This window comes from Nyctereutes procyonoides, unplaced genomic scaffold, assembly GCF_905146905.1.
Source record: "Nyctereutes procyonoides isolate TBG_1078 unplaced genomic scaffold, NYPRO_anot_genome, whole genome shotgun sequence".
In the NCBI taxonomy this organism is placed as follows: Eukaryota; Metazoa; Chordata; class Mammalia; order Carnivora; family Canidae; genus Nyctereutes; species Nyctereutes procyonoides.
In genome coordinates, this window is record NW_026575120.1 from 35,741,129 (window position 1) to 35,761,570 (window position 20,442).

General features: G+C 38.0%; 1 protein-coding gene and 1 pseudogene across 5 annotated transcripts in view; both read right to left on the reverse strand.

The window, feature by feature from the left end:
- LOC129515900 (olfactory receptor 6V1-like) overlaps positions 1-20,442 on the reverse strand; it is a 278,554-nt gene that overhangs the window by 189,652 nt on the left and 68,460 nt on the right. The gene's annotated exons all lie outside the window — the stretch shown is intronic.
- On the reverse strand, positions 15,371-15,648 carry LOC129515906 (small nuclear ribonucleoprotein E-like; annotated as a pseudogene).

The following is a 20,442-nucleotide window of genomic DNA, read 5'->3' on the forward strand; positions in this document are numbered from 1 at the left end:
AAAATCAATAAAGAGAAGATGTAGGGACAGATTTCAAGACAAAACAAAAACCCATTTCAGGGGCGTGGTCTCTAGACAAAAATGTTTGCTCTTTTGCAGCTCATCCTGACGCTTCAAACTCCAAATACGCTCTAATTGGAGCCCTCCGAGCTGTTGCTCAGACACTCTCCTACGAAGTCACACTAGCAAATTATCCTCTTCTCTGTACTACTAATAAACGGATCTTTTACACTATCCACGCTTATAATTACTCAAGAACATATATGACTAATCTTCCCCGCCTGACCCTTAGCCATAATATGATTTATCTCTACCCTAGCAGAAACTAACCGAGGCCCCTTCGACCTAACCGAAGGAGAATCTGAACTAGTCTCAGGATTTAATGTAGAGTATGCAGCAGGCCCATTTGCCCTATTCTTCCTAGCAGAATATGCAAATATTATTATAATAAATATTCTTACAATTCTATTTTTCGGCGCATTCCACAACCCACTCATACCAGAGCTCTACTCCATTAATTTCACTACCAAAACACTCCTCCTGACTATTTCTTTCCTATGAATTCGAGCATCATACCCTCGATTCCGCTATGATCAACTAATACATCTTTTATGAAAATATTTCCTACCCTTAACTCTAGCCCTGTGCATATGACATGTTGCCCTGCCTATTATCACTGCAAGCATTCCACCCCAAATATAAGAAATATGTCTGACAAAAGAGTTACTTTGATAGAGTAAATAATAGAGGTTCAAGCCCTCTTATTTCTAGAATAGGTTTTGAACCTAATCCTAAAAATTCAAAGATCTTAGTGCTACCAAACTTACACCATATTCTACAGTAAGGTCAGCTAAATTAAGCAATCGGGCCCATACCCCAAAAATGTTGGATCATATCCTTCCCGTACTAATAAACCCCATTCTCATTGCTATCCTAACAACCGTTATAACTGGGACTATAATTGTCATGCTAAGCTCACACTGATTATTAATCTGAATTGGATTTGAAATAAACATACTAGCCGTTATCCCCATTCTCATAAAAAAATTTAACCCACGAGCAATAGAAGCATCCACAAAGTACTTCCTCACACAAGCCACCACCTCCATGCTCTTAATAATAGGTGTCACTCTTAACCTATACTCCGGCCAATGAATATTTTCAAAAATCTCAAACCCTGCCGTATCCATCACAATAACCACTGCTCTAACAATAAAACTAGGCCTATCTCCATTCCACTTCTGAGTTCCCAAAGTAACACAAGGAATCTCATTCACATCAGGCATAATCCTGTTAACATGACAAAAAATTGCACCCCTGTCCATTCTCTATCAAATTTCATGATCCATTAACACTGACCTCTTAATATACTAATAGTCCTTATGTCCGTATTAGTAGGAGGATGAGGCGGACTAAACCAAACCCAACTACGAAAAATCATGGCATACTCTTCCATCGCCTGCATAGGATGAATAGCCACAATTATTATCTACAACCCCACAATAATAATTCTAAATCTAGCCCTCTACATCCTAATGACTCTCTCAACATTCATACTATTTACACTTAACTCATCTACCACAATGCTATCCCTGTCTCACACGTGAAACAAACTCCCCCTAATCACCTCCCTAATCCTAATCCTAATGCTATCTTTAGGAGGACTTCCTCCACTTTCTGGCTTTATCCCTAAATGAATAATTATTCAAGAACTAACAAAAAATGACGTAATTATTCTCCCAACACTAATAGCCATCACCGCCTTACTCAACCTATACTTCTACATGCGACTCACATACAGAACAGCACTTACCATATTCCCATCCACAAACAACATAAAAATGACAATTTGAAAGTACAAAAAAGATAATCTTCTTATCTCCCCTAATCATTATCTCCACTATACTACCCCCACTAACACCTATACTATCTATCTTGGACTAGTGGTTTAGGTTAAATCAGACCAAGAGCCTTCAAAGCTCTAAGCAAGTATTTACTTAACCCCTGAAAAACAACACTAAGGACATCAAGAATCTATCCTACATCAATTGAATGCAAATCAAATACTTTAATTAAGCTAAATCCTTACCAGATTGGTGGGCTTCCACCCCACGAAATTTTAGTTAACAGCTAAATACCCTAACAACTGGCTTCAATCTACCTTCTCCCGCCGCCGCCGTGTAGAAAAAAAAGGCGGGAGAAGCCCTGGCAGCGTCTAGGCTGCTTCTTTGAATTTGCAATTCAATATGAATAATTCACCAGAGGACTTGGCAAAAAGAGGACTTAAACCCCTATCTTTAGATTTACATTCTAATGCTTTTATCAGCCATTTTACCTATGTTCATTAACCGATGATTATTTTCCACTAACCACAAAGACATTGGTACTTTATATTTACTGTTTGGAGCATGAGCCGGTACAGTAGGCACTGCTTTAAGTCTTCTAATTCGAGCTGAACCAGGTCAACCTGGTACCCTATTAGGAGATGACCAGATCTACAATGTAATTGTAACTGCCATGCATTCGTAATAATTTTCTTTATAGTTATACCTATTATAATTGGGGGCTTCGGAAACTGACTAGTTCCACTAATAATTGGCGCCCCAGACATGGCATTCCCTCGAATAAATAAGTTTCTGGTTGCTCCTCCCATCTTTCCTCCTCCAACTAGCATCTTCTATGGTAGAAGCAGGCACAGGAACTGGGTGAACTGTATACCCCCCACTAGCCAGCAACCTGGCCCATGCAGGGGCATCAGTAGACCTAACAAATTTTTCCTTGCATTTAGCAGGGGTCTCCTCCATTCTTGGGGCAATTAATTTTATCACTACTATTATTAATATAAAACCCCCAGCCATGTCCCAATACCAAACTCCCTTGTTTGTATGGTCCATACTAATTACAGCAGTCCTACTGCTATTATCATTGCCTGTATTAGCTGCTGGAATTACAATACTTCTGACAGACCGAAATCTAAACACAACATTTTTCGATCCTGCTGGAGGGGGAGACCCCATTCTATACCAACACTTATTCTGATTTTACAGGCACCCTGAAGTTTATATTCTAATTTTACCTGGATTTGGAATAATTTCCCATATTGTTATGTATTATTCAGGGAAAAAAGAGCCCCTTGGTAACATGGGTATGGTCTGAGCAATGATATCCATTGGGTTTCTAGGCTTTATTGTATGAACACATCATATATTTACTGTGGGAATAGATGTAGACACACGAGCATATTTTACATCTGCTACTATAATTATTGCCATCCCAACAGGGGTTAAAGTATTTAGCTGATTAGCAACACTTCATGGAGGAAATATCAAATGATCTCCTGCCATACTATGGGCTCTAGGATTTATCTTCCTGTTCACAGTAGGTGGGTTAACAGGTATTGTTCTAGCCAACTCATCCCTAGACATTGTACTTCATGACACATATTACGTAGTAGCCCACTTCCACTAAGTACTCTCAAAAGGAGCAGTATTTGCTATTATGGGCGGATTTGCTCACTGATTCCCCCTATTTTCAGGATATACTCTTAATGACAACTTGAGCAAAAATCCACTTTACAATTATATTTGTAGGGGTTAATATAACCTTTTTTCCTCAACACTTCCTCGGACTATCTGGAATACCTCATCGTTACTCCGATTATCCAGATGCTTACATTACTTGAAACACTGTGTCCTCCATAGTCTCATTCATCTCACTCACAGCAGTAATACTAATAATCTTCATGATTTGAGAGGCTTTTGCATCTAAATGAGAAGAGTTGCAATAGTAGAACTTACCACAACTAATATCGAGTGATTACATGGGTGTCCCCTTCCATATCATACATTTGAAGAACCCACATATGTTATCCAAAAAGAAGAAAGGAAGGAATCGAACCCCCTAAAACTGGTTTCAAGCCAATGTCATAACCATTATGTCTTTCTCAATTAGGAGATGTTAGTAAAACATTACATGACTTTGTCAAAGTCAAATTATAGGTGAAATCCCTATATATCTCTATGGCGTACCCTTTTCAACTCGGACTTCAGGATGCAACCTCCCCTATTATAGGGGAGTTACTTCATTTCCATGACCACACATTAATAATTGTATTTCTAATCAGCTCTCTAGTTCTCTACATTATTTCACTAATACTACTAAATTAACTCACACAAGCACAATAAACGCACAAGAAGTGGAAACAGTGTGATCCATTCTACCAGACATAATCTTAATTGCATTACCCTCTCTACGAATTCTCTATATAATAGACGAAATTAACAACCCATCCCTAACTGTAAAAATGATAGGCCACCAATGATACTGAAGCTATGAATATACTGACTATGAAGACTTAAACTTTGATTCCTACATGATCCCTACGCAAGAACTAAAACCAGGAGAACTACAATTATTAGAAGTCGACAACCGAGTTGTTCTCCCAATAGAAATAACTATCCAAATACTTATCTCATCAGAAGATGTATTACACTCATGAGCTGTGCCATCACTAGGCCTAAAAACTGATGCTATCCAAGGACAACTAAACCAAACTACCCTAATAGCCATATGACCAGGGCTATACTACGGCCAATGCTCCGAAATCTGTGGATCCAACCATAGCTTCATACCTATTGTTCTTGAAATAGTCCCACTATCTTACTTCGAAACCTGATCTGCCCTAATAGTATAATATAAACCAGTCTAAATCATTAAGAAGCTATAAAGCATTAACCTTTTAAGTTAAAGACTGAGTTTAAATCTCTCCTTGATGAAATGCCACAATTAGACACATCTACCTGATTTATTACAATTCTCTCCATAATTTTAACTCTATTCATTATATTCCAATTAAAAATTTCAAAACACTATTACCCAGAAAATCCAGGATGAAAAACAATAAAGCCAACTACCCAACTCACTCCTTGAGAAAATAAATGAACAAAAATCTATTTGCCTCTTTCATTACCCCCTCAATAATAGGACTCCCTACCATAATACTAATTGTTATATTCCCATGTATCTTATTTCCCTCACCTAACCACCTAGTTAACAATCGCCTAATTTCCATCCAGCAATGATTAATTCAGTTAACATCCAAACAAATATTATCTATTCATAACCAAAAAGGATGAACCTGAGCTCTCATACTGATCTCACTCATCCTATTTATTGGCTCAACTAATTTACTTGGACTATTACCTCATTCATTCACACCTACAACACAACTATCTATAAATCTAGGAATAGCAATCCCCTTATGAGCAGGAACAGTAATTACTGGCTTCTGGTACAAAACCAAAGCATCTCTAGCACATTTCCTACCTCAAGGAACACCCCTTCCCCTTATCCCAATACTAGTAATCATCGAAACTATTAGCCTATTCATTCAACCTATGGCCCTAGCTGTATGACTAACAGCTAACATTACTGCAGGCCACTTGTTAATTCATCTAATTGGAGGAGCTACCCTTGCCTTAATAAATATTAGCATCGCCGCAGCTCTTATTACTTCTATTATTTTAGTCTTACCATTCTTGAATTTGCTGTTGTTCTAATTCAAGCTTATGTATAGACTAGTAAATATAGACTAGTGAGTCTATATTTACATAACAACACCTAATGACCCACCAAACCCTCGCTTACCATATAGTTAAGCCAAGCCCATGACCACTAACGGGAGCTCTCTCTGCCCTCCTCATAACTTCAGGCCTCATTATGTGATTCCACTATAACTCAATATCCCTACTTACATTAGGACTTACAACCAACATATTAACTATGTACCAATGATGACAAGATGTCATCCGAGAAAGTACATTCCAAGGGCATCACATGCCCATTGTTCAAAAAGGATTACGCTACGGAATAATCCTATTTATTGTATCAGAAGTATTCTTCTTCGCAGGGTTCTTCTGAGCTTTCTATCACTCCAGTCTAGCCCCAACCCCCGAACTTGGAGGTTGCTGTCCGTCCACAGGTATTATCCCCCTAAATCCCCTAGAAGTCCCATTACTCAATACCTCTGTTCTCCTGGCCTCTGGAGTCTCCATTAGCTGAGCTCATCACAGCTTTATAGAAGGGAATCGCAAACACATGCTCCAAGCTCTATTTATTACAATCTCCCTAGGTGTATACTTAACACTCCTTCAAGCTTCCGAATACTATGAGACATCCTTTACAATTTCTGACGGAGTCTATGGCTCCACTTTCTTTATAGCAACTGGGTTCCACGGACTGCATATAATCATTGGCTCTACATTTCTTATTGTCTGCTTTCTCCGACAATTATATTATCACTTCACATCAAATCATCACTTCGGATTTGAAGCCGCCACATGATACTGACACTTTGTCGACGTAGTCTGATTATTCCTGTATGTCTCTATTTACTGATGAGGATCTTACTTCTTTGGTATAATCAGTACAATTGACTTCCAATCAGTTAGTTTCAGATAATCCTGAAAAGAAGTAATAAATATAATAACTCTAATAATCAATGTATCCTTAGCATCCCTACTTGTAATAATTGCATTCTGACTCTCTCAACTAAATATCTATGCAGACAAGGCAAGTCCCTATGAATGCGGCTTTGACCCTATGGGATCCGCACGCCTACCCTTTTCCATAAAATTTTTCCTAGTGGCCATGACATTCTTACTTTTCGACCTAGAAATTGCACTGCTCCTCCCGCTTCCCTGAGCATCACAAACCAACAAACTAACAACAATACTCATCATGGCACTTCTACTGATCTCTTTACTATCCGCAAGCCTAGCTTACGAATGAACCGAAAAAGGACTGGAATGAACTGAATATGATAATTAGTTTAAACTAAAACAAATGATTTTGACTCATTAAATTATGATTTAACTCATAATTATCATATGTCCATAGTATACATTAACATCTTCCTGGCATTTCTCTCCCTACTAGGCATACTCATTTATCGATCCCATCTAATATCATCCCTACTATGCTTAGAGGGCATGATACTATCACTATTCATAATAATACCTGTAACCATCCTAAATAATCACCTCATATTAGTCAGTATGATACCAATTGTATTACTAGTATTCGCTGCCTGCAAAGCAGCGTTAGGATTATCTTTACTAGTTATAGTATCTAATACCTATGGCACTGATTACGTACAAAATCTGAACCTTCTACAATGCTAAAAGTTATCATCCCTACCACAATACTTATTCCATGACTTATACTTATATTCCAATACTTATTATTCCAATACTTATAGCATGAATATCAAAACCTAATATAATCTGAATTAACACAATAGTCTATTAATCAGTTTAATCAGCCTGTCCTATCTAAATCAACCTAATGATAATACCCTTAATTCTTCATTACTACTTTTCTCTGACTCCCAATCAGCACCCCTACTAGCACTCACAACAAGACTCTTACCTCTCATACTAATAGCAAGCCAATTTCATCTGTCAAAATAACCCTTAACCCGAAAAAAACTATACATCTCGATACTAATTACACTTCAATTATTCCTAGTCATAACATTCACTGCTACAGAACTAATCCTCTTTTACATCCTGTTTGAAGCCACACTAATTCCAACCCCTATTATTATTACCCGATGGGGAAATCAGACCAAATGACTAAACGCAGGACTATACTTCCTATTTTATACTTTAATAGTATCCTCACCCCTCTTAGTAGCACTACTCTACATCCAAAACACCATAGGCTCCCTAAACTTCCTCATAATCCAATACTGAATTCAACCTCTACCAAACTCTTGATCTAACATCTTTTTATGATTATCATGCATAATAGCTTTTATGGTAAAAATACCTTTATACAGAATCCACTTATGATTACCAAAAGCACACATAGAGGCCCCCATCACCGGCTCCATAGTACTTGCAGCCATACTTCTAAAATTAGGTGGGTATGGTATAATACGAGTCACAACTTTACTAAATCCTCTAACCAACTTTATAGCGTACCCTTTTATACTATTATCATTATGAGGCATAATCATAACAAGCTCTATTTGCCTATGCCAAACAGACCTAAAATCCCTAATTGCATACTCCTCAGTCAGCCATATAGCACTTGAAGTTACATAGGAGCAACAGCCTTAATAATTGCTCACAGCCTAACATCGTCCATACTATTTTGCTTGGCCAACTCAAACTATGAACGAATCCATAGCCGAACTATAATTCTCACACGAGGACTTCAAACTCTCCTTCCTCTAATAGCAGCGTGATGACTATTAGCAAGCCTCACAAATCTAGCTCTACCCCCTACGATTAACTTAAACAGAGAGCTATTTGTAGTAATAGCCTCATTTTCATGGTCCAACCTTACTATTATCCTAATAGGAGTAAATATCACCATCACTGCCCTATATTCCCTCTACATACTAATTACCACACAACGCCGCAAGTACACTCACCATATCAAAAATATCAAACCATCCTTCACATGAGAAAATGCCCTGATAACCCTGCACCTACTACCATTACTACTCCTATCCCTTAATCCTAAAGTCATTCTAGGGCCCATCTACTGTAGACATAGTTTAATAAAAACATTAGATTGTGAATCTAATAATAAAAGCTCAAGCCTTTTTGTCTACCGAAAAAGTATTGCAAGAACTGCTAACTCATGCCCCCGTGCATAAAAGCATGACTTTTTCAACTTTTATAGGATAGAAGTAATCCGTTGGTCTTAGGAACCAAAAAATTGGTGCAACTCCAAATAAAAGCAATAAATACATTTGCTTCCTGCATAATTACACCTTTAATCATACTTACTCTACCAATCTTCCTAACCACTACTAAACTTTACAAGAATAAACTTTATCCATACTACGTAAAAACAATTACCTCCTATGCATTCATAATCAGCATGATCCCTACAATAATATTCATTCACTCAGGACAAGAGATAATTATCTCAAACTGACACTGAATAACTATCCAAACCATAAAACTATCCCTAAGCTTTATTTTTTTAAAATAATAAATTTATTTTTAATTGGTGTTCAATTTGCCAACATACAAGTGCCCCCCTCAGTGCCCGCCACCCATTCACCCCCACCCCCTGCCCTCCTCCCCTTCCATCACCCCTAGTTCGTTTCCCAGAGTTAGGAGTCTTCATGTTCTGTCTCCCTTTCTGATATTTCCTACCCATTTCTTCTCCCTTCCCCTCTGTTCCCTTTCACTATTATTTATATTCCCCAAATGAATAAGACCTAAGCTTTAAATTAGACTACTTCTCAATAATTTTCATACCTGTAGCACTCTTCATCACATGATACATCATAGAATTCTCTATATGATACACACACTCAGACCCTACATCAACCAATTTTTTAAATACCTCCTTATATTTCTTATCACCATAATAATTCTAGTTACCGCAAACAATATATTCCAACTATTTACTGGCTGAGAAGGAGTCAGTATTATATCTTTTCTACTCATTGGATGATGATACAGCCGAACAGATGCAAATATAGCTGCCCTACAAGCAATCCTCTATAACCACATTGGAGACGTAGGGTTCATTATAGCAATAGCATGATTCCTACTAAACCTAAACACATGGGACTTCCAGCAAATCTTCATAACAACTGACAATACCTCAACCTACCACTATTTGGCCTGCTATTAGCAGCCACCAGTAAATCCGCCCAATTTGGCTTACATCCATGATTACCCTCAGCCACAGAAGGTCCAACCCCCATATCAGCCCTACTCCACTCCAGCACGATAGTTGTAGCAGGGGTATTTCTACTCATCTGCTTTCACCCCCTGATAGAACATAATCAAACTATCCAAACACCCTATGCTTAGGAGCTATTACAACACTATTCACCGCAATCTGCGCCCTTACACAAAACGACATCAAAAAAATCGTAGCCTTCTCCACTTCAAGCCAACTAGGGTTAATAATTGTAACAATTGGTGTTAACCCTATTTGGCATTTCTACATATCTGTACCCACGCATTCTTTAAAGCCATATTATTTATATGTTCAGGATCAATTATTCACAGCCTAAATGACGAACAAGACATTCGAAAAATAGGAGGACTATTCAAAATTCTTCCATTTACCACAACTTCCCTTATTATTGGGAGCCTCGCACTTAAAGGTATACCCTTCCTTACAGGATTTTACTCCAAATACCTAACCATCGAGACCGCCAACATGTCGAATACCAACGCCTGAGCCCTCTTAATAACTCTCGTTGCCACATCCCTAACAGCCGCCTACAGCACTCTAATTTTATTCTTTGCACTACTGGCCAACCCCGCTTTAATCCCTTAATTCTTATCAACGAGAACAATCCACTCCTAATCAACTCTACTAAACATCTCCTTCTTGGAAGTGTATTTGCAGGATATATTATTTCCCACAGCATTACACCTACCACCATCCCACAGATAACTATGCCTCATTATCTAAAATTATCTGCCCTTGCAGTGACCATTTTAAGTTTCATCCTGGCACTAGAACTAAACCTCACAATACAAGGACTTACGTTTAACTACCCATCACACATCTTCAAGTTTTCCAATCTTCTTGGCTATTATCCAGTCATTATACATTGCCTTACACCTAAGATAAATCTATCTCTAAGTCAAAAATCAGCATCAATACTCTTAGACTCCATTTGACTAGAAAACATTCTACCTAAATCAATCTCATACTTTCAAATAAAATATTCCACCTTAGTTTCTAACCAAAAAGGCCTAATTAAATTATATTTCCTCTCCTTTATAATTACCATAGCCCTCAGCCTACTAATCCTTAATTACTACGGGTAACCTCCATAATTACTAATACACCAGTTAACAATGACCAACCAGTGACAATTACTAATCAAGTCCCATAACTATATAACGCCGCAATCCCCCTAGCTTCCTCACTAAAGAACCCTGAATACCCGGTATCATAAATAACTCAATCCCCCATCCCATTAAATATCAACACCACCTCAACCCCATCATCCTTTAAGATATAGCAAGCAGTTAATAACTCAGACAGTAAGCCAGTAATGAAAGCGGCCAATACGGCCTTATTAGAAACTCAGACCTCAGGGTACTGTTCAGTAGCCATAGCAGTCGTATAACCAAAAACTACAAGCATACCTCTCAAATAAATTAAAAAGACTACCAGCCCTAAAAAAGATCCCCCAAAATTCAACACAATTGCACAACCAATCCCACCACTAATAATACAAGCCCACCATAAATAGGAGACGGCTTAGTAGCAAAACCTACAAAACTCATTACAAAAACAATACTTAAAATAAATACAATATGTTATCATTATTCCTACATGGAATTTAACCATGACCAATGACATGAAAAATCATCGTTGTATTTCAACTATAATAAGATTAATGACCAACATTCGAAAAACTCACCCACTAGCTAAAATTGTGAACAACTCATTCGTTGATCTTCCCGCACCATCAAACATCTCAGCTTGATGAAACTTCGGATCCCTGCTAGGAGTGTGTCTCATTCTACAGATTCTAACAGGTTTATTTTTAGCCATACACTACACATCAGATACATCAACAACAGCCTTTTCATCAGTCAGTCACATCTGTCGAGACATCAATTATGGCTGAATTATCCGTTATATACATGCAAACGGAGCCTCCATGTTCTCTATCTGCCTATTTATACACGTAGGATAAGGATTATACTACGGCTCCTACATATTCATAGACACATGAAATATTGGAATTATTCTTTTCTTTTAAAGATTTATTTATTTATTTATGATAGACAGAGAGAGGCAGAACACAGGAGGAGGGAGAAGCAGGCTCCATGCTGGGAGCCTGATGTGGGACTCGATCCCAGGACTCCAGGATCGTGCCCTGGGCCAAAGGCAGCTGCCAAACCGCTGAGCCACCCAGGGATCCCCTGGAATTATTCTCTTATTTGCAACCATAGCCACAGCATTCATAGATTACATCTTACCATGAGGACAGATATCTTTTTGAGGGGCAACAGTCATCACAAACCCACTCTCAGCAATCCCCTACATCGGGACCAACCTGGTCGAACGAATCTGGGGTGGTTTCTCGGTTGACAAAGCAACCCTAACACGATTCTTCACATTCCACTTCATCCTCCCATTCATTATCGCAGCCCTAGCAATAGTCCATCTCGTGTTCCTGCACGAAACTGGATCCAACAACCCCTCAGGAATCATATCTGACTCAGACAAAATCCCATTCCACCCTTACTATACAATTAAAGACATCCTAGGGGCCTTACTCCTAGTTCTAGTACTAATGTCACTAGTTTTATTTTCACCAGACCTACTAGGAGACCCAGACAACTATATCCCTGCAAATCCCCCCAACACTCCCCCACACATTAAACCTGAATGGTATTTCCTATTTGCCTATGTCCTCCTACGATCTATCCCTAATAAGCTAGGAGGGGTGCTTGCCTTAGTGTTCTCTATCCTAATTCTAGCAATTATCCCCTTACTCCACACATCCAAACAGCGCGGAATAATATTCCGACCTCTCAGTCAGTGCCTATTTTGATTACTAACAGCTGATCTACTCACACTAACATGGATCGGAGGGCAACCAGTAGAATACCCCTTCATTATTATCGGCCAAATCGCCTCCATTCTATACTTTGCTATCCTCCTAGTCCCGCTACCAGCTATCAGTATTATCGAAAAAAATCTCCTAAAATGAAGAGTCTTTGTAGTATATTAATTACCTTGATCTTGTAAACCAAAAATGGAGACTAATTATCCCCCCTAAGACTCAAGGAAGAAGCACCAGCTCCACCATCAGCACCCAAAGCTGAAATTCTTCTTAAACTATTTCCTGATAAAAAGCCTCCTGTATTCATATATTGCAACAACTCTACTGTGCTATGTCAGTATGTCCAAAAATTTTCTTTCCTCCCCCCATGTACGTCGTGCATTACTGGTTTTCCCCATGCATATAAGCATGTACATATTATTATATACTTACATGTAGACATAAATTGTTTATTCTACTTAACTTTTATTTACTATTAAAAAAAGCACACAATAAAGCATACAGATGAACATCCAGACAAAAGAGATGTGGAAGGCAAGGTATGTGAGAAGAGGCACAGAGCTTCCATACCCTCTCCAGGAATGCCTCTTTCCTAGCACCTCTACATGTTCACCAACCTGGAAGATCTCTGAACTCTGTCCTTGTGGGGTTTTATGGAGGCTTCATACATAAGCATGGTTCATTAAATCACTGGCCATTAATGGGCATCTGGCTGGCTCAGTGGTTGAGGGTCTGCTTTTGGCTCAGGTTGTGATCCCAGAGTCTGCTTCTCCCTCTACTTAAGTCTCTGCTTCTCTCTGTGTGTATCTCTCATGAATAAAAAAAATCACTGGCCTTTAGTGACTGATTCAACTTCCAGCCTCTCACCCCTCCCTAGAGATGTTAGGGAAGAGGAAAACTAAAAGCTCCAACCTCCTAACCACAAAGTTTCAGTTCTGGCAATCAGTCCCCATCTTTAGTTGGATTTTCCGAAAGTCACCTCATTAACCTAATAAAAAGACACCTTTATAACTCTCATCACAAGAAATTCTAAGGGTTTTGGAACTGTGAGTCAGAAAATATGGATAGATGAAGACCAAATATACATTAGAAATGTATTTTGGTCATCTAAATGAGCAAATGTATGTTTCTTATAAATTATAATGTCATAATCTGTATCTCTGTACTGGTGGGCTTCTTTAAAAATATATGGAAGACCACTCTGCCCACACACATAGCAGGTTGGAAGGGCTCGGTGGGGATGGGAACGCCACAACCCTAGGGAGCAACCCTCAATCAATGACAGGGAAATTGGCATGGATATACCTGAGCTCTTATGTCTCTGGAGTGTAATACTCATGAGTCACATGTTTTAACAATCTGCCAGAGATTCCCCTCAGGATTAAGCTTGTCTTCCACCTGACAACTGGCTTAATAATGTACCCTTTATTTATTACATTCCTCTGTGTATATCAATACACACACTCCCCTGCATTCCCCAAACTTTCCAAAAAAGCTAACAAACACCTTCATTCAAATCTTTGAAAGTCAGCCCCTGGAGGAACATAAACTAAGATGAAGTTTCCAGGATGTTTAAGAATCGTGATTGCTGAGGACATGTGTCCAGAGTACCAACAGCAACTCTCACAGAAAGGACAGGAAGAAAAAGAATACTATTGATCCTATCAGATAGCAGGGGCATAAAATAGATCCAAAACATTGTGATGTGTCTCTTTTGGTATAGCCATTTTTGCTAAGGTCATATTTTAATAAGCTCTAACAACAAAATCAAAAGAAAGTATTGAAATTTTAGTCATGTGATAGGGTCAGAAATGGGGTGAAATTTAATTCCTTTTGTAGGAAAACTGCATAAAACAAAGAGCTAAATAGTTACCCAAAATCTACGCATTGGAAAAGGTCATACATGACCTTTGGCACCAATGTACCCCCAATACCAACAACATCAGCACTGGACAGGAATTCTAGTTCTGGATTGGGAAGCCAGAGGACCAGGAAAAGGTGACTGACATACTGTAAAATAGCTAGACAGGGAGGGGTGACCATGGAAAGAGGACAGAATCCTTGGTCCAAGGTGAAACTCCAAAGCCAAATTGTAAGACAGATTAGAAACTAAAGATTAGGCACAATGTTTCAGGTAAGTAAGATGAATAAGCTCCAGAGTGCTGTGGTTCAACCTGAACCTATGGACAATAACAATATTGCAATGCGGATATTAAAATCTATTAAGAGTCTTGGTCTCATGGTAAGTGTTCTTGCCACAAGAAAAAGAATTTTTAAAAGAAATATAATGCCAATCTAATATTAAACTAATAGAACAGTCTATAAAAGAGGCAAAATTTTTTAGAGGCAAGAATGAAACGATGAAAAATAAATAGGAAAAGTAACCAATTAGGAAACTTGCAAAAGAAAAATATGCTTGCTGAAGTTTTTTAAGATGCAAAGATAAAAATGAATAGTCTATTTAAAAAACAGATGCAAAGAAAATTAGCAAACTGTGAAAGGGACCCAATAAATAAAATATTTGTAAATTAAAAGGTAATAGAGCTAGAGAAGAGCTCTATGAGCCTATTAGTTTGTGCCTTTTGCTCCAGCACCCTGTACAATTTATCATTTGTCCCATACTTAAGTTTTTAAAATAAAAGCAATCCCACAGCATTTATTGTCTTCTGGTAATAACATAAAAGCAATCAAAACAATACGAACAAATATTTTAGAACTACACTCCCAACAAAGGACATCTGAAAAAACAAACTACATGGCCTTCTCAAGAATTCCTCACTTCATTGATCATTTCTAGTTGGAGACACTTTGGAGTCGGGTAATGGAGTATCTCCTTTTAGCATGATCTGACCCAGTTGTTTTCTTGACTTTGTTTTAAAATGAATCTCTTCAGCGTCATCTAATAGGTTCATGTACTCATCAAAACCAATGATATAGCCCTCTATCTGCATGTTCACTTGCTCATTAAGCCATACTTGAATCTGAGATCTATTTTGCAAGTATCTCTAGCTGAGGATGATGGGCTGAAAAATCACCTTCTACACTTTTTGGCCCTGGCCACAGCACACCATAGTGGAATCTGAAAAAGACCATATACTACCTCAGAAAGCAACTTCTGGCACATCCCATATTTAAAATTTTTAATTAGTTGCATTAAAACATACCAGGATGAAAAAAATAAAAATAAATAAAACATACCAGGATGGGTTTGGTACTTTCACTTTGTACTTCAACTTCTGCCCAGGTCTTCTCTAGTTGTATGAGATGCTGCACTAAAACCCAACTGGCTTTACCCTACATTTCCCAGAAATAACAGGACTAATAACCTCTTTTGAAGGACAGTATCCAGGGAACTTACTGCAAAAACAAAGTGCCCTCATTAGTGAGTGGTTTGGGACATCTAGCCTTAGATGGTAGTAAAAAAGCAAAAATACTGCTGTTCTTGCCAGCTGTACCCATTAGCAGTGCACAGCTCATGAGATATTCATGAAGCCTGTAAGCTGCCAGTTGGTGAAAACAATGAAGAAAGTGAGAAATTATAGCTTAGGTGAAACGTGTATAAAAAACAGAGACTGAGCAGCCCTGCCATAGAGCATGTAAAGAGTGGTCTGAATGTTCCTGATATGATAATTTGTCGCTATTTGTATGTGGTGTAAATCTACAACTACTTATTTGTTTTATTTTTTGACTTTTTCATGATAAACCTTTTGTCATAGATGAGTTAAAAAAAATAAGTGTTTGGCAATAAAAAATTAAGTACTAAATTTTCACTTAAGAAAATTGAAAATCTGCTATAGGAGCAGCAGCATCTACTTCAAAAGTTACTTGTTACTTTAAAAGATTAGACCTAAAGATGACATTAATGTACATCTGTAGAAGGTGCATTTCATTTTTATCTCTCAGTAGAGCATGTCCTTTAATTTTGGTCAAATACCTTTAGCTAGATTAAGAAAAAAGAGAGAAGATCCAATAAAATCAGAAATAAATGAGGAAATATTGCAACTCTTACCACAGAAATAAAAAGAATCCTAAGACACTATCATGAACAAGTAAGTGCCAACAAAATGAATAAACTGGAAGAAAATGGATAAATTCCTAGAACCATATAATCTATCAAGACTGAATCATAAAGAAATAGAAAATCTTAACAATATTAATAACATGTAAGGAGATTGGATAAGTAATCAAAAACCTCCCAACAAAGTCCAGGACCTGATGGTTTCACCGCTAATTTCTCAAGAAGAATTGATGCTAAATCCTCAAACTCTTCAAAAAACTGAAGAGGAGGGTACACTTCTAAACTCATTTTATGGGGCTAGCATTAGTCTAGGAAAGACAGACAAAGACACTATAAGAAAAGAAAACTACAGGCCAGTATTTCTGATAAACATAGATACAAAAATCCTAAACAAAATACTAGCAAACCAAATTCAACACCATATTAAAAGAATCATTCACTGTAAACAAATGGACTTATCCCTGGGATGCAAAGATAACTCAACATAAGCAAATCAATCACTGTGATATACCATATTAACAGAATGAAGGGTAAAAATAATGTGATCATCAAAATAGAGAAAAGCAATTAACCAAGTACGACGCTTTTTAATGATAGAGACAAACTATATATAAATAGAATGTATCTCTGTGTAACAAAGGCCATAAATGACAAACCACAGCTAACATCATACTTAGCAGTAAAAAATAGAACGTTTTTCCTCTAAGATCAGGAATAATACAAAGATTCTCCACTCTCACCACTTCTGTTCAGCAAAGTACTGGAAGTCCTAGCCATAGGAATCAGGCAATAAATAATAGGCATCCAAATCAGAAAGGAAGAAGTAAAATGCTAACATTTACATTTTCAAGTTTTTTGTACATATACCAAAAAGGAATTGAAAGCCATTCATGTTGGGCCCCTTAGCAGAAGAAAATTCCCAGTAATATGACCTTAGATTTGTGTCATATTTATCAGTCTTTCAAATAGAAAAATCAGTTAATCCAAATATTAGATTGTGTTCCCACAATTCATGAATTATAAACAAAGCTTTTGGAAGTTCTTTCTGTTTGAAGATGAAGTAGCTGACATTATGATGTGTACTACTGAAACTTATTTTAAAAGGTTAACATTGAGAATAAAAATTGGTAGTTCATAACATGAACACAAATTTTAGTGGAGTACCATGTTGCATTAAAAACAAATATTCTGGGATCCCTGGGTGGCGCAGCGGTTTGGCGCCTGCCTTTGGCCCAGGGCGCGATCCTGGAGACCCGGGATCGAATCCCACGTCGGGCTCCCGGTGCATGGAGCCTGCTTCTCCCTCTGCCTATGTCTCTGCGCCTCTCTCTCTCTCTCTCTCTCTCTCTCTCTCTCTGACTATCATAAATAAAAAAAAAATATTCTTGGGGCACCTGGGTGGCTCAGTCAGTTGGGGTATCAACTCTTGATTTAGGCTCAGGTCATGATCTCAGGGTCTGGGATCAAGCCCCACATCAGGCTCCTTGGCCAGCGGGGAATCTGCTTGGGATTCTCTCTCTCTTTCTCTCTCTCTGCCCCTCCCCACCTTACTCTCTTTTCTCTCTTTTTTTTTCCTCTCTCTGTCTCTCAAATAAATAAATCTTTTAAAAATATATTCTCATTAAAATAAGAAATCTGAAAAAAATAAGAAATCTGTGAAACAGAAAGAGAATTGGAATTGTTTGTGGTACAAGTCATAATTCAAATAGCATTCAAACAAGTGGAGCTACTTTACCAATCAAAATAGAAGCTGTAGGTGACAAGATTTGCAAATATTTTTATATAAGCAGAGTAACTGGCCTACAAAATTTGTATGATGAACCTCATACTGGATACCAAAAAATACTTCAGCATGGCAATATACGCTATCTCCCATTGCTTCTTCTCATTAGTCATACTTTAGATATGTTTGAATCTTTAAAGAACTGTTTAGGGCAGCCCCAGTGGCGCAGCGGTTTGGCCTGCAGCCTAGGGCATGATCCTGGAGACCCGGATTGAGTCCCACATCAGGCTCCCTGCATAGAGCCTGCTTCTCCCTCTGCCTGTGTCTCTGCCTCTCCCTCTCTCTCTCTCTCTCTCTGTGTGTGTGTCGATCATGAATAAATAAATACAACCTTAAAAAAAAGAACTGTTTAATAAATGAATTTAAATATACTTACTACTTACAGCCCCCATTGACAAGTCCTTGAAACAGGCAGAGTGACCTTCCTCTAGGGACTCAAGTGCCTTGATGTTGACACTTTGCTAAGGGCGAAAGTTAATCTTAGCCCTACCCCCAGGACCTTGTAAGTCTATTTTAACATATAAAAATTCCTTTGGAAAATTCCTTTATCTCTACCCCTCAGGATATGTGTTGGCAATCATCCCCCAATCATATCACTCACCAATATACATCTGAAGAGTCTCATAACTAAGGTTTTGACAGTTATAAATGACCTTTTCCTTAAAACGGCTAGCCCCCTCAAGATCCTGGAAACCTTGTTTCCAAAATTCCTTAGCGACTTAGGCTATCCTCAACCCCCTCCCAACTTGAAAGTATATAATAGACCACTCCTCATAACCCTAGTGAACTCTTTCTGCCCACAGATCCTGTTCCTGTGCTTTAGTAAAACCACCTTTTTGCATCAAAGATGTCTCAAGAATTCTTTCTTGGCCATTGGCTTAGAAACCTAGCATCTTTCCTATATCAGGATTGATCCCTTAATCCATGGGATCCGATATTATCTCCAGGTAGTTAAGGTCTGAATTGAGTTAGAATGTAGGACACCCAGCTGGTGTCACAGAATGGCTTGGTGTGGAAAAATACAATAAAGAACCCACACATGTGGTGACCAGAAGTGTCAGAAGTGAAGTGTTCTGTGTAATAGTAAAGAAAATCTCACAAACAGAGAGCTGGGTTGTTTTTATTTTTTACTCAATTATTCTTCCTTTAAATAGCAAAGACATCATAAAAGATTACCAGGAAAAAAAAATGTTACAGTCAAGTCAACCCTGAATTTAGTCTTTGGCACACACTAAAATATCCACAGGTCCAGGAAGTATAAACAGTGGGGAAGAACATGGACTCTGGGACCAGGTGACTTGGGTTAGAATCTCAACTCTGTCTCTCTCTAGGTGTATGACTTTGGCCTTAGTTGTCTCATTTACAAAATGTAGATAATAAAAGTACAGTCTTTTTTAAAAGTTTTATTTATTAATTCATGAGAGACACAGGGAGAGAGGCAGAGACATAAGCAGAGGGAGAAGTTGGCTCCCTGTGAGGAGCCTGAAACAGGGCTCTGTCCCAGAACCCCAGGACCATGACCTGAGCCAAAGGTAGACACTGAACTGCTGAGCGACCTCAATGCCCCAATAAAAGTAATCTCAAAAAAAAAGTATACTCTTCATTGGGTTGCTGTGAAGCTTAAATGTGTTAATATACAGAGAGTGTTTGAAAAGTGCCTAGCACATAATCAGAACTATATATCTCTATCTCTAGAATTTTTATTATGCTACTACTATTATTATTTTTTATTATTTTCAATCAGTTCTCTGCGGTCACAAGTGAAATTAAGTTAAATGGTGATTTGGTGGGTAGATGTTCAACTTAACTGGTGCTAGTAAAGGCCACAGTTCTCAAGGCCATATTAGTGGTTTATAAAGGAGCATCTACTCAAGTCCTCCCCTGGGTCCCATAACTAAACTAATACCAACAAATCCAAATGGACATGGAAGAGAATTAGAAAGCAAATTCTTCCATCATTTGCATCTCCAGATTTAGAGCTAAGAATTCTGAGATAAACAAATGGAGTAAATTTGGAAATGATGCATCAAAAACTTCCTCCTATGACATGAAGAGTGGGAGCTA